Here is a 13,951-nt window from a genome sequence, read left to right as displayed (position 1 = left end):
TCTACTCCATTGAGAAAGTATTGCCGGTTATTTTCCATTGTGCTTAAAGGCAGACACACAATTGGGGGGGAGAGGGAGCGGAAAAGGAGGATGCAGAGATGCATCAGTGTGATTTCTACAAGTTGAATGAATGGATCAATGCACGACAGATTGAGGTGATTGTGGATCAGCGTGAGATTTTCCAATTGAGAGCAAAAACAGGATGGTGAATTATTATCCGAATAGTGATGCATTGGGAAAGGCTGACGTGTAATAAGACTGGGTGCCCCTCATACAGCAGTCACTGCAAGTGAACATTGCAGAAGCAGCAGGCGGTGAAGGAGATAAGTGGAATGTTGGCCTTCATAGTGAGAGGATTCGAGTCCAGGAGCAGGGATGTCTTGCTGCATTTGCACAGGGTGAGACCACATCTTAGAGTATTGTATGCGCATTTTGAGGTCCCCTATCTGAGGAAAAATGTTCTGGCTATGGAGGGACTGCAGGTACGATTTCCCAATGTGATTCCTGAGATGGCAGGACAAATGGATGGAGAGGGATTGTATTAATTAGGATAATATTCACAGCAGTTTAGAAGAATGACGGGGAATATAATAGAATTGCAAGAGGAGTAAACAGGGGAAACACAGGAAGGATGTTCCTGATGAACAGGAGGGAGTACAGAATCAGGGCGTCACAGTCTGAAGGAGATGGAGTAGGACGGAGATGGGCATAATGTTTTCACATAGAGAGAGTGGGGAGTCTGTGGAGTTCTCTGTCACACAACGCATTCATGGCCAAAACACTGAATGTTTGATTAGATTAGATTACCTACAGTGTGGAAGTAGGTGCTTCGGCCCAACAGGTCCACACTAACCCTCCGAAGATAAACCCACCACTCTATATTTACCCCTAACTAATCCACCTAACACTGCGGGCAATTCAGCATGGCCAATTCACCTAACCTGCACATCTTTGGACTGTGGGAGGAAACCGGAGCACCCGGAGGAAACCCATGCAAACACAGGGAGAATGTGCAAACTCCACACAGACAGTTGCCTGAGGCGGGAATTGAACTAGGGTTCCTAGTGTTGTGAGGCAGCAGTGCTAAACACTGAGCCACTGTGTTGTTCAGGAAGGTGTTGGATAGAGTTCTTAGGGGCTAAAGGGAGAAAATGGGGAACAGGAGACTGAGTTGCATGATGCTATTGAACGGGGAGAGTAGGATGGAAGGGCTAAATGACCTCCTCTCATAATAATCCACAGTTCATGTTTTACACTGTGGATGCAAAGTATAAATCTACCTGCACGTTCTGTGGCAATAGCCGTGGTCTATTTAGATATAAAATGTTACAACCCTTCTTCAAATCGGAGGAGAAAGCAATTCTGTTGCCTGAAAATGAAAGAGAAAAAGATGAGAAGGAACTCTTTGCAGGCATTAGCGATTCGATCTGGAACCTGGAGGGCTGATCAACACTAAAGACGGAGCTGCATCTTGTGAAATTGTAGTGTGCTTTTGTCATTTTTTTGAAAAAAATCAGTGCAATACTTTCTAAATTGTGTCCCTCTCAATCAATCCAGACATTTCAGAATATTGCATTTAGAAAAGTCGAAACTGTTGAAACCCAGCAATTGGTTTTCTGACCATTAAGACGGTGTATCAGTTTTTACTATGCTTGTCAGTGCAACACCTTCGACAGGCCGCCTTAATCTCGTCAGCCTTTGCATCACTTGCTCAGTAGTTGTTCATTAAAGACAGGAGTGAACTATTCAGTTTCCATACATTTGGGTTTTAACTGCTGTATGCTGCTAGTTCAGTGTGATTCAGCTGGATGCATGGCTAGTTTTTGCAATGCGTTATATGCCAAACCTTGCCATCAACATGGTTGCAATTGCCACACCAGCTGAAGTTACCCTGAGGCACTCTCGCCTTCTGAACCTCTCCTCTCTCATAATGCACAATGACCAGCAAATTAATTTTGATGACACACACACACACACACACACACACACACACACACACACACACACACACACACACACACACACACACACACACACACACACACACACACACACACACACACACACACACACACACACACACACACACACACACACACACACACACACACACAATCTCTGTCTCTCTGTCGAAGAATAGACAGGATAATGGCCTGGAAGAACATGACTTTTATAGCTCATCCCCTGACACGGTGACTAGAATGTGTTCTGAGAGACAGATTTCATTGTAGATAAGGCCAATTTCAGTTGAAACACCTTATAGGTGTTGAGAAGCATCTGCATGATAATTTCTCAACACCAGAGAACTGCGCCCTCAGTTTCCAATGTTACTTGAGATAAAATAAGCATTAATAAGTCTAGCAAAACACCCTAATGGAGTTCCAATCACAGAATATTAACAGCAGTAGCCGTTTGGAAAAGAGATTGGTTGAAGATAAAGGTCTACAGCACAGAAAAAAAACCCATTGAGTGTGTGCCAGTCAAAAACAAGCATCTCACTATTTTCTGATCCCATCTCCCCTGCTCTTGACCTGTAGGTTTAGCATCGCAGGTGCACATTTAAATGCTTCTTCAATGAGGATTTCTGACTCTCCCACCTTACAGGCAGTAGCTTCCTGACTTCCCACCACCCTCTGTTATTTCCTTGCCTCCCACTCTGAATCTAATCCTCCTTACTTCAATGTATGGTGGCCACGGTGATGCAGAAGGCATATGGCATGCGTGACTTCATCGGTCAGGGCATGATGTACAAGAGTTGGCAATTTATCTCGCAGCTATGTAAAATCCTTGTTCGGCCACAATTGAAGAATTGTGTACTGTTTTGGTCGCCACACTACCAGAGGACGTGGAAGCTTTAGAGAGAGTGCAGAGAAGGTTGACTAGGATGTTGCCAGCTCTCAAGGACATTGGACAAGAGGAAATGTTAAAACACCTGGAAAGACGGCAGCTGAGAGGAGACCTGATAGGCGCCTCCAAAATTATGAGAGGCAGATAGGGTAGATTGTCAGAGGCTTTTTTCCCAGGGTTGATGTTTTAATTTACAAGGGGGCACAGATTCAAAGTGGGTGTGTGTGTGTGTGTGTGTGTGTGTGGGGGGGGGGGGGGGGGGGGAGGGGGGATTTAGGGAGATGTGCAAGGGAAGCTTTTCATGCAGTGAGTGGTTGGAACCGGAAAAGCATTGCCAGAAGTAATGGTGGAAGCAGGCACGTTTAACAGGTATCTGGGTGGTCACATGAACAGGGAGGGAATAGTGGGATAGAGATCAACTAAACACATGAGGAGTTTTTTATTGAGTTTAGTTAAGGCATGATGATCGGCACAGGCTTGGAGGGCTGAAGGGTCTTTTCCTATCCTGTATTTTTTCTTTCTTTTCATGGTCCCCATTGATCCCTCTATCGAGAGGGAAGTGTTTCATTCTGTTTCTAAGTTCCTCATCATTTTATACATCTCAAACAAGAAGCCGGGATTGAAGGGTATGGCGGAGAAAGTTTGGAACCAGGGACTGAGTTGGATGTTCTGCCGTGATCCTGTCAAACGGGCAGAGCAGGCTAGAATGGCCAAATGGTCTATTCCTAGTTTCTAGGAGAACCGGAGGTTGAATTGATTAGTCAGCCATGATTATAAAGAATAGCGGGGCAGGCTAGAAGGACTGAATAGCTTACTCCTGTTCACTACTTTCTGCATTCTCCTTCAGCCTCCGCCGCTCCAAGGAAATTGGTCCCATCCGAGCCCAACTGACTGCTCAAATGTTTATCCAGAATTTCTACCAGGTTACAGTGCACTGTCACTGTGTGGGGCTCTTTAATCACACCGATGCAATGGCACTCACCAGCATTGTGTGCTGCTCCAACTACTTCCCGATCCTCCGCCCTTGGACCCCGCCTTGAACCAACCGCCACCAGGACAGAACCCCACTGGTCCTCACCTACCACCCCACTAACCTCCATGTACAGCGCATCATCCGCCGCCATTTCCGCCACCTCCAAACGGACCCCACCACCAAGGATACATTTCCCTCCCCTCCCCTATCAGCATTCCGTAAAGTCCACTCCCTCCGTGACTCCCTCGTCAGATCCACACCCCCCACCAACCCAACCTCCACTCCAGGCACCTTCCCCTGCAACTGCAGGAGGTGCAAGACTTGCGCCCACACCTCCCCCCTCACCTCCCTCCAAGGCCCCTAAGGAAACTTCCATATCCGCCACAGATTCACCTGTACCTCCACACATATCATCTATTGCATCCTTTGCACCCGATGTGGCCTCCTCTATATTGGGGAGACGGGCCGCCTACTTGCGGAGCGTTTCAGGGAACACCTCTGGGACACCCGGACCAACCAACCCAACCACCCTGTAGCTCAACATTTCATTTCCCCTCCCACTCCACCAAGGATATGCAGGTCTTTGGACTCCTCCATCGTCAGACCACAGCGAAACGACGGTTGGAGGAAGAACGCCTCATCTTCCGGCTAGGAACCCTCCAACCACAAGGGATGAACTCGGATTTCACCAGTTTCCTCATTTCCCCTCCCCCCAGCCTGTCTCAGTCAAATCCATCAAATTCAGCACCGCCTTCCTAACCTGCAATCTTCTTCCCGACCTCTCCGCCCCCAACCCAGTCTGACGTATCACCCTCACCTTGACCTCTTTCCACCTATCACATTTCCGACGCCCCTCCCCCAAGTCCCTCCTCCCTATCTTTTATCTTAGCCTGCTGGACCAACTTTCCTCATTCCTGAAGAAGGGCTAATGCCCGAAACGTCGATTCTCCTGTTCCCTGGATGCTGGCTGACCTGCTGCGCTTTTCCAGCAACACATTTCCATCTCTGATCTCCAGCATCTGCAGACGTCACTTTCTCCATCTAGTTCTAGTAGAAAGGGGAACAAAAAGAAGATAGCATTTCGAACACAAAGCTTTCAAAACGATGTTCAACTGCCATAAAACTGCAAAGCTATCAAACAAAATACAAAACCCAGCGACACCTGGTATTGCATGGCCCGATGTCTCTGGTTTCCATCCGAACATGGAGTTTTCTAAACCCTGGAGGAGCTACCCAGTTCTCCATCTTGTTTTCACTACTGTCCTTTAGGGAAGGTAATCCTCCGTCCTTACCTGGTCTGGTCCTACATGCGACTCCATACCCTGGTTAAATATTACTGCCCTCTGGGGAATTTAGCGATGGACAACAAATTCTGTCCTAGCCAGTGACAGTATCATGCCTGTGAATGAATGAAAGCTGTCTGGGATCTTCCTAGAATATAGTTTCCTGATTTGTCGATAAGATGCATGTTAAAAAGATATCCAAGCTCCCTCTATGACTTCATCATTTCTGTTTTCTTTCCCTGACTGCGAGGAATCGGGATAAACAATGGCAAATATAAAAACTGTAGTTTAGGTCACTTACATCCTGGGCTGTGACACAGTTGACGAATTACCTGCAGGGAAAGAGAGAATATTCTCAGCATCATTTACAGTAGCTCTGCAACGTCACAGACATGAGCTGCCAAAGTGTTATCTCAGTCAGAAACAGGGATCGTACACATCATTAGATGATAATTGTCAAACCTGTTAAACAGCTTAACATTAAACAGCTGCATAGGGTTAGGGTGATGGGTAGGGTTAGGGTGAGGGTTAGGATTATGATAACGTTTAAGGTTAGTGTTAGTTTGAGGGTTGCGGTTAGAGTTTTTTAAGAGTTAGGTTTAAGGTTAGAGTTACGGTTAGGTTTATGGTTTGGATTAAGGTTAAGTTTAGTTAAGGTTAGAAGCAGGGTTAGATTTAAGGTTAGGACTAGGGCTAGAATTAGGGTTTGGATCAGCATTGGCTGTATCGTTAGGGCCAATGTTAGAATTAGGGCTAAGGTTATGATTGAGTTACGTTTAAATTTAAGCTCAATACTTGTGTTAAGGGTGGGTTTGAGTTTATGGCTAGGTTTAGTTTTAGGGTAAGGGTTAAGGTTCAGCTAGGTTAGAATTTAGGATTTGGCGGCGGGCTCGGGTTCAGCTTATGTATCAGGTTAGGTCAGCCTGCCCAGGTGATACTGAATAATTTTAAGTAAGAAATAAACATTGTTTTAACGAGTCATAGTTTCAAGAGAGTGAAGCAGGAAAGTGAAGTTGATCCAGATGGATTGCATTAAATAACAGAACAAAATCCTGAGGGGCTGAATGGGCTCTTTCTGCTCCGAGCACTCATGGTCTTACGCCTCTCCTCCTCTCTCAGGTGCTCTGACACAGTGTGGTGGAGTGTGGTGGGTCACAGTTACCTGATCCAGCAGGCTAACTTTGTGAGTGCTGTCCCTCCCGACTGTCAGGAACACGGTGTACTTTTGTTCCCGACCCATCACCTCCTTCCCCTGGCTTCCCACATTCAGCTGTAAAGTTACATTCTGGCGGGGATGGCATTGTCATGGTGTGGGGATGTGGAACATATCCCATGGGATGTTACAGCCCTGTGGAGCTTCCGTGGATGTAGTACCACAACACAATCATACCAGCTAACAGCAGACCTGGGAGGAGCGACACCACTATTTCCTTGGAATAACTCCGAGCTGGAACCCAACAAGAATATTCAGCTCACGTTAACAAATTCACCATGAAATGTTATCACGTCATCCCTGTGTGAGGTACACAGTTAACATCAGATTGACCAACCCCCACAGATATGGAACTCCTTGCCACCATGGAGGCATAGAGAGTCTCACAGTGTGGGAGAATCCGGCCCATTGAGCTATCCACACCAATCCCACTTTTCCACACTAACCCCCAACAGCCTTCAGTGTTATGACACATCAAGTGCTGATCCAAGTAGTTTGTAAAGGAAACAGTTTCCCTGCCAGGCAATATGTTCCAACCCCCAACACTCCTTGGGTGAAACAATTCTCAAATTACCGCTTTATACCTCCCGTCCTTCACTTTGAAATGACCACCACCACCCCCCCAATCCCAGCACTTGTTACAGACACTTTGACTATGGGGAACACCTGCTTCCTACTCCCCAGTCCTTCCTCTCACAATCTTACACATCTCAATTGGGTTCCCCTCTCAGCATTTACTGTTCCATAGAAAATATCATAAGATTATCCAGCCTCCCTCTCTTCCTCCCTAAAATCCAGGGAAAATCCTGGTATATCTCTTTTGCACACTGCCCTCTCCATGGGGCGTGCAATTCCAGCTTATTATTGCATTCAAATTCCACTATCTGGTATGGGCGGGATCCCAGGAACATCACGCACCATCACGTTGGATCAATAGCCTATTATAATACCACCCAGCTATCATCTCACCAATTGAGATGGTTAACAGTGTCTGATTGGCACAGATTGGATGGAGCGAAAAGGCCGTTCTCTCTGCTCTGTCTATGTTCGATCCGAGTGTCACTGTTACCTCCCAGTGTGAATTCGATGTAGTGGGAATCAGTTTGACACAATGATTTTAAAAGAGAGTTAGGGAATTACTTATATTCAAAAGCTAATGTAATGTGTGGATGTTTTTAAACTAGAGAGAATACCGAAGAAATTTACAAGGATGTTGCAAGGATTCAACACTGAGAGTTTTAGGGAGAGGCTGGATAAGCTAAGCCCTTTTCCTTATTAGCGTAGTAGACTGAGGGGACATCTCAAAGAAGTGTAAAAGATTATGAGAGGCATGGTTGGGGTGAATGCACTCAGTCTGTTACCAAGTGTTTTGGAGCCGAGGGCTAGAGGGCATCAGATTAAGGTTCGATGGGAATGAATAAAAGGGAAACCTGAAGAACAACTCTTTTACACACGGGGTGGTACGCATATGGAATGAGCTGCCAGTGAAAGTGTTTGAAGAGGAGACATCAAGCAATATTTAAAAGTCGTTTGGGCAAGTACATGGATAGGAGTGGTTTAGAAGGATATTGGACCAAGTGCAAGGACATTGGGTCAGCGTGAATGGACAATTTGGTAGGTATGGACCAATTTGAGCAGAAGGGCCTGTTTTCCTGCCATAGGAGTCTAAGATTCTGATGTCGAAGGCTGTGCTGCTTTTGTTTTGAGAAGTGTGATGCTGGAAAAGCATAGTTGACATTTCGAGCATAAGCTCTTCATCACATTCCTGATGAAGAGCTTATGCCCGAAACATCGACTCTCCTGCTGCACGGACGTTTCCTAACCTGCTGTGCTTTTTCAGCATCATACCTTTTGACTCTGAGCTCCAGCATCTGCAGTCCTCTCTCTATCTTTGTGTTGCTTTAGTCAAAAGTATGGTTTTTAAGGACGAAGCACTTGCTTTGCTTTGGTCTCAGCAGAGTATTTCCTGTGCTGATGGTTCATTTACTCTTTGGGAGAGAGTCCCTGTGAACTCACCTATCACTGTGATCTCTATGACTTCGCTGTGCTGAGGGCCTGTCACCTCACTTCTTACTGAGCAATGGTAAAGCCCTTCGTCTCTCCTGCTGATAGGCCCAATGTTGTAAACAAACTCAGTGGTCTTGGAAAGCTCCCTGTACAGTTTCACACTTGAGCTGTTGTAGAATTGGTAATAAATCGGCAGAGAACCATTGAACAGATTAAGGATCCTGTGTCTCCTTCAATTAGATCCTTTTCGGGTAGAATTGTTAGTTCCGTTTTGACACTGGAATTCCTGTAATCATAGACAAATGATAGATCATTGTATTTGGCGGGGTTAATTGCAAACTCATTTATGAACATCATCACAGACAAAAAAAAAACGCATATCCTTTTGTTTTTGTTCATTGGTTGGATGTAGGTGTCACTGGGTCGTCCAGTATTTCTTGCTCATCCCTAATTACACAGAGGGCAGTTGACGGTTGTCCGGCTGCAATCAACCTTTGGAATTGAATTCAGATTCTCTCATCTGTCATGGTGAGAATTCTTAGGACATAAAAAATTACAGCACAGGGACAAATCCTTCGACCCACCGTGGCTGTGTATGACGGTGATATCATTCTGTATGAATTCCATCCGACTACATGTGGTCCGTATCCCTCTGCTCCCTACATATTCAAGTGTCTGTCTACATGCCTCCTAAACATTGCTATCATGTTTGTTTCTACCAACTGCTCAAGCAGTGTGTACCAGGCATTTACCACTCATGGTGTGAAATCATAGAGTCATAGAGATGTAGCGCAGCTTTAGTCCAACTCGTCTGTGGCGACCAGGTATCCTAAACTGATCTAGTCCCATTTGCCAGCACTTGACCCTTATATCTCCAAACCCTTTCAATTCATATACCCAACCAGATGCTTTTTAAATGTTGTAATGTTACTCGCCTCCACCACTTCTTCTGACAGCTCATCCCATAGACGCACCATCCTTTGTTTGAAACAATTACTCCTTAGGTCCCTTTTAAATTATTCCCCTCTCACCCTAAACCTACGTCCTCCAGTTTTGGACCCCCCCCCCAACCCCACACTCAAGGGAAAAGCCTTTGTGCATTTACCCAATCCATACCCCTGATGATTGTATAAACCTCTATAAGGTGAACTCTCAGCCTCCAATGATCCAGGGAAAGCAACCCCAGCCTATTCAACCTTTCCTGGATAGCTCAATTCCTCCAACCCTGGCAATATCATTGTAATTTCTTTCCTAAACCCTTTCAAGTTTCACAATATCCTTCCTTTCGGAGCGAAACCAGATTTGTACACATTATTCCAGAAGTGGCCTAACCTATGAGCTGTACAGCTACAACATGACCTCCAACCGCTGTACTTAATGTCCTAACCAAAAAAGGAAAGCATACTAATCACTTTCTTCACTCACTTATCTATCTGTAACTCCACTTTAAAGGAACTGTGAATCTGCACTCCAAGGTCACTTTGGTCAGCAACCCCAGAATCTTACCATCAAGTGCACAGGTTCTGTATTGATTTGCCTTTTTAAAATGCAGCAACTCACATTAATCTAAATTGCACTCCATCTGCCACTCCTCAGTCCATTGCCGCATCCAATCAAGATCTCGTTGTACTCTGAGGTAAACTTTCCTCTCATATCTCCTTTAAACGCTCCTCCTCTTTGCACCTGTTTTGCACCTTCTCGAAAGTCTCCACATGTTGTTACAGTGCAGGCAAAAAACCTGCACATATGCTCCAAATGTGGCAAAAAAATAAAGTCTTATACAGCTGCAATATGACTTGCCAACATTTCTACTCATTGGCTCGACTGATGACAGCAAGCATGCCATATGGCTTCTTTATCACGTTATCCACTTATGTTGCCATTTTCAGGGAACTATGGACTTGTACCCCAAGATCCCTCTGTATATAAATGCTCCCAAGGGTCCTGTCATTTATTGTGCATTTTACTCTCGCATTTCACCTCTGAAAAATGTATCAGCTCACATTATTCAGGATTAAAATCCATCTGCGGATTCTGTGCCCAACTTTCAGACTGATCTATATTCTTTGTCAAACCTCCTCACTGTCCACCAACACCACCGAATTTCATGACATCTGCAAATTTACTAATTAGACATGGAAAGCGCAAGAAAAATGTTATTGACATGCGTGAGACATCCAGGGTCGCAGTCTAAAGGACATGGAGTAAGACTGATATCGGTATGATTGCCTGCACCAAGAGAGCGGGGAGCCTGTGGAATTTTCTGCCATAAAAAGTGGTCGGAGCTGAGGCATTGAATGTTGTTCAAGAAGGCAGTGAATGGAATTCTTAAGGGTAAAGAAGAGAGTAAGTGGACAAGGAACTGAGTTGGAAGATCAGCCACAATCCTCGTGAATGCATAACAAACTGGAAGGACTGGATGGCCTAGTGACATTTACATGTTTCCATAATTTTCTGGGCGATGAATCCCACAGGCTTCTCACTCTCTGTGTGAAGACATTTCTCCCAATCTCAGTCCTGAATGGCCCACCCAATGCCCTGTGCTCTTTGTCTCTAGCTCTCCAATATATGTTTGTGAGATGTAGGGGAGTGATGATAAATTGTCTCTATTCTGAGTCTTTAACAGTTAAGAAACGGACAATGATAAATGATACTTACGCCTGATGGGCAAAGGGAGCTAATTACTGCGTTTCCACACCTTCCCATCTGTGACTTCACAATGATAAGTACCCGAGCCTGCCAGACGAGCTGACTCAGTGACGTAATCGCTGTAATCAGCTGGAGACTGGAGAAGGACCCAATTTCTGTAAAAGCTGCACCATAAGGACGCTTGGGAGGGATTCCCTTCAACCCAGCACACCAGTTTAACCCTTTGACCATCAAACAGCTGTCCCTCAGGACGCATGATCAACATAGCGACAGCGAACGCCTCTGAAAAGCAAAAGGACATGTTTCTGTTTGAGCCTGTAGAGTGTCTGGGCTTGGGTAAGCTCAGTGATCAGAACGAGAGCAAGAAAATCACGAGGCGGGGCCAGTGCAGGAGATTCCTAACAATCTTTCAATGTCAATCAAGAGTGTCATCATCGTGCTAGCTCCAGGTCAGATTTGGGGATGATCGTGATCGCATTTGGAATAAATAAATACAACCACAGCGAGAGTACTCGGTTATGGAATCCACATTCTAGGATGGACAGGACAGCACTGGGAGAGAGTGCAGAAGGAGATTTACCAGGAGCTGTAGAGATTCAGTGATGGAGAGAGAGTGGATAGATTTGGGTTGTTTTCCTTAGAGCAGAGGGTGGAGGTTATGATGGAGATTTATTAAATGATGAGGGGTGTAGATAGGGTATACAGGAGGGAACCTTTCCCAATTGGTGGAGGGAGGGGGACATCGATTAAAGGTAAGGTACAGAAGATTTAGAAGGGATGAGAGGAAACACATTTTTACTCAGATTATCTGGAACTCACTGCCTGTTCGGGTAGGAGAGGTAGAAACCCCCATTAAATTGAAGAGTGTTTAGAAGTGCACTCGCGAGGCCAAGTACCACATGTTAGGAAAATAGGGATTAGATAATAGTGAGGTGGCTGTTTTTGACTCGATGGGTCGAAGGGCCTTTAATTTGCGCTGGGGATAATGACAGATAGCTACGTTTAATGGAAATGTGAATGCTGTTGCTCCTTTTCCTTAGACTGTAAACTGTGTTAATCGCTTCACAGGCGTAATTCCCATAAACTTTTGCAGCCGCTGCGTTGATGGTGTACACGCTGTCTTGATCAGGCACGGCCTCCAGGACGGCGCTGTCTTTGTAAAATGAGTAGTGAAGCTGGATGAAGGGTTGTGCCACCGAGACAGTACACGACAGCGTGACCGGGAGGCCCTCGAATACTTCAGGCGCCAGTTCCACCCTCAGCACGGGCTTGGTGAATCGTTCTGGAATGTAACACACAATTGGGACTCATTAATCTACTGTTATGATCACAAAGCCAAATCCACAATTGCGACCCGGGATGAAGGATGTGAGCATTTACTGACCAAGGACAGGAGAGAGGGAGATATTTTATCTTTCTCTTACTTTCCAAATTTAAAATTATTTTTTGATGGCACTGCAGTCATAGAATCATACAGGACAGAAACAGAGACTTTGGCCTAACTCTGCCAAGCTAACCAGGTTTCCCAAACTGATTTATTCCTATTTGTCTGTATTGTTCAAGTCCCTCTAAAGCGTTGCCATTCACATATTTATCCAAACGCCTTTTAAATGCTGAAATTGTATCTTACTTCTCCAGTACTTCCTCTGGCGGCTCATTCCGTACATGCACCACCCTCTGTGTGGAAATTTTGCCCCTCAGGTCGTTTTCAAATCTTTCCCTTCATCTTAAAGTTATACCTTCTTGTTTTGGACTCCCCAACACCTTGCTTGAATCACCTTATCTCTGCCCCTAATGACTTTATTAACCTCAATTCCAACACCAGCTGAGGTGGTCACGAAGGAATCTACATCTCCACCTCTCCCCTTTACTGAGGCGTGGTACTCCTCAGATTCGACCACAACCCAGTTCCCTCTCTCACTGATTAAAGAGTGGGACCATGGGTGACTTTACTCATACTATTGTAAAAGGAGGACTAACAAACGAGATGTGGATAGAATGTTCCCTCGTATGGGATAATCTGGCACGAGACGTCGCTGCTTCATTAGAAGGGTTTGGGGACAGATTCAAAACAGAGATGAGGAGGAATGGCTCCTCTCAAAGGCAGGTGAGCAGGGTGGGAGGTGATGAGTGGAGAGCTAATGAGCTCTGTTATTTTCTCTGGAGCAGACAAAGTTGAGGGGGTACCTGACAGATTTGTGTAGGATTATGGACAGGATGAATCGAAAACAGCTGTTTCCCTTGGTTGAAGAATCAGTAACAAGGAACTCATCAGTTCTAAATGAAAGAAAGGAGGTTTGTAGGGGGACTGAGGATTGTTTCACCAACAGGATGGTGAGGGTCTGGAATGCCCTGCCTGGAAAGGTAGTTGAGGCAGGAAACCACACAAACTTTAAAAAGTAAATGGGTGAGCACTTCAAGGGTCATAACGTTCAATACAATGCGGAAAAGTGGGTTTGAAAAAAGGGCCCCTTCTATACTGGATAATTGAGAATGCCTCCTGTGTTTAAATTAACAATTGAGACCAGTATGCACATTGTCTACCACAGAATGCAAACTCAAGTACGTACCTTGTACCTGAACTTTAACATTTCGTGATTCAGACCAATCAATTTTACAACTGTACCATCCACTGTCATCGGTGCTGTTTACTTTAATGTTATATGATGATTCACGTCGTGAGAGCCACATTGAATGGATCTTCTTGCCATTTCTATAAAAGCCAAAGTTCTTCTTCCACCAATTTGTAAGGGTATTTGTGAGTATTTGTACCGACAATTCAGTTTTAGGGTTTCTCCTTCCAAAAGTGAAACTGGGACACATTTCTATTTAAATCAAAGGTAAAGTTGCATCATCACAGCTGACCGTAGACGTTTGTTACATTGGAAACTGCTCCTGAAACATTCACGATCACTGATAATTTATTGCCCAAGTACATTTTCAAGTATCGGCCAGCCAATCCCCAATATTTTATACAAT

At 45.1% G+C, this 13,951-nt stretch overlaps 1 pseudogene; it reads right to left on the bottom strand.

Annotated features, from left to right (window-relative positions):
* LOC148135503 (Fc receptor-like protein 2) overlaps nucleotides 1-13,951 on the bottom strand; it is a 39,318-nt pseudogene that overhangs the window by 1,063 nt on the left and 24,304 nt on the right.

Source organism: Chiloscyllium plagiosum, unplaced genomic scaffold (assembly GCF_037043375.1).
Source record: "Chiloscyllium plagiosum isolate Xiang-an unplaced genomic scaffold, Cpla_swu_hap1 HiC_scaffold_49, whole genome shotgun sequence".
Classification (NCBI taxonomy): Eukaryota; Metazoa; Chordata; class Chondrichthyes; order Orectolobiformes; family Hemiscylliidae; genus Chiloscyllium; species Chiloscyllium plagiosum.
Note: the sequence above shows the minus strand (reverse complement) of the source record. Positions and strands in the feature narration are given on the sequence as shown.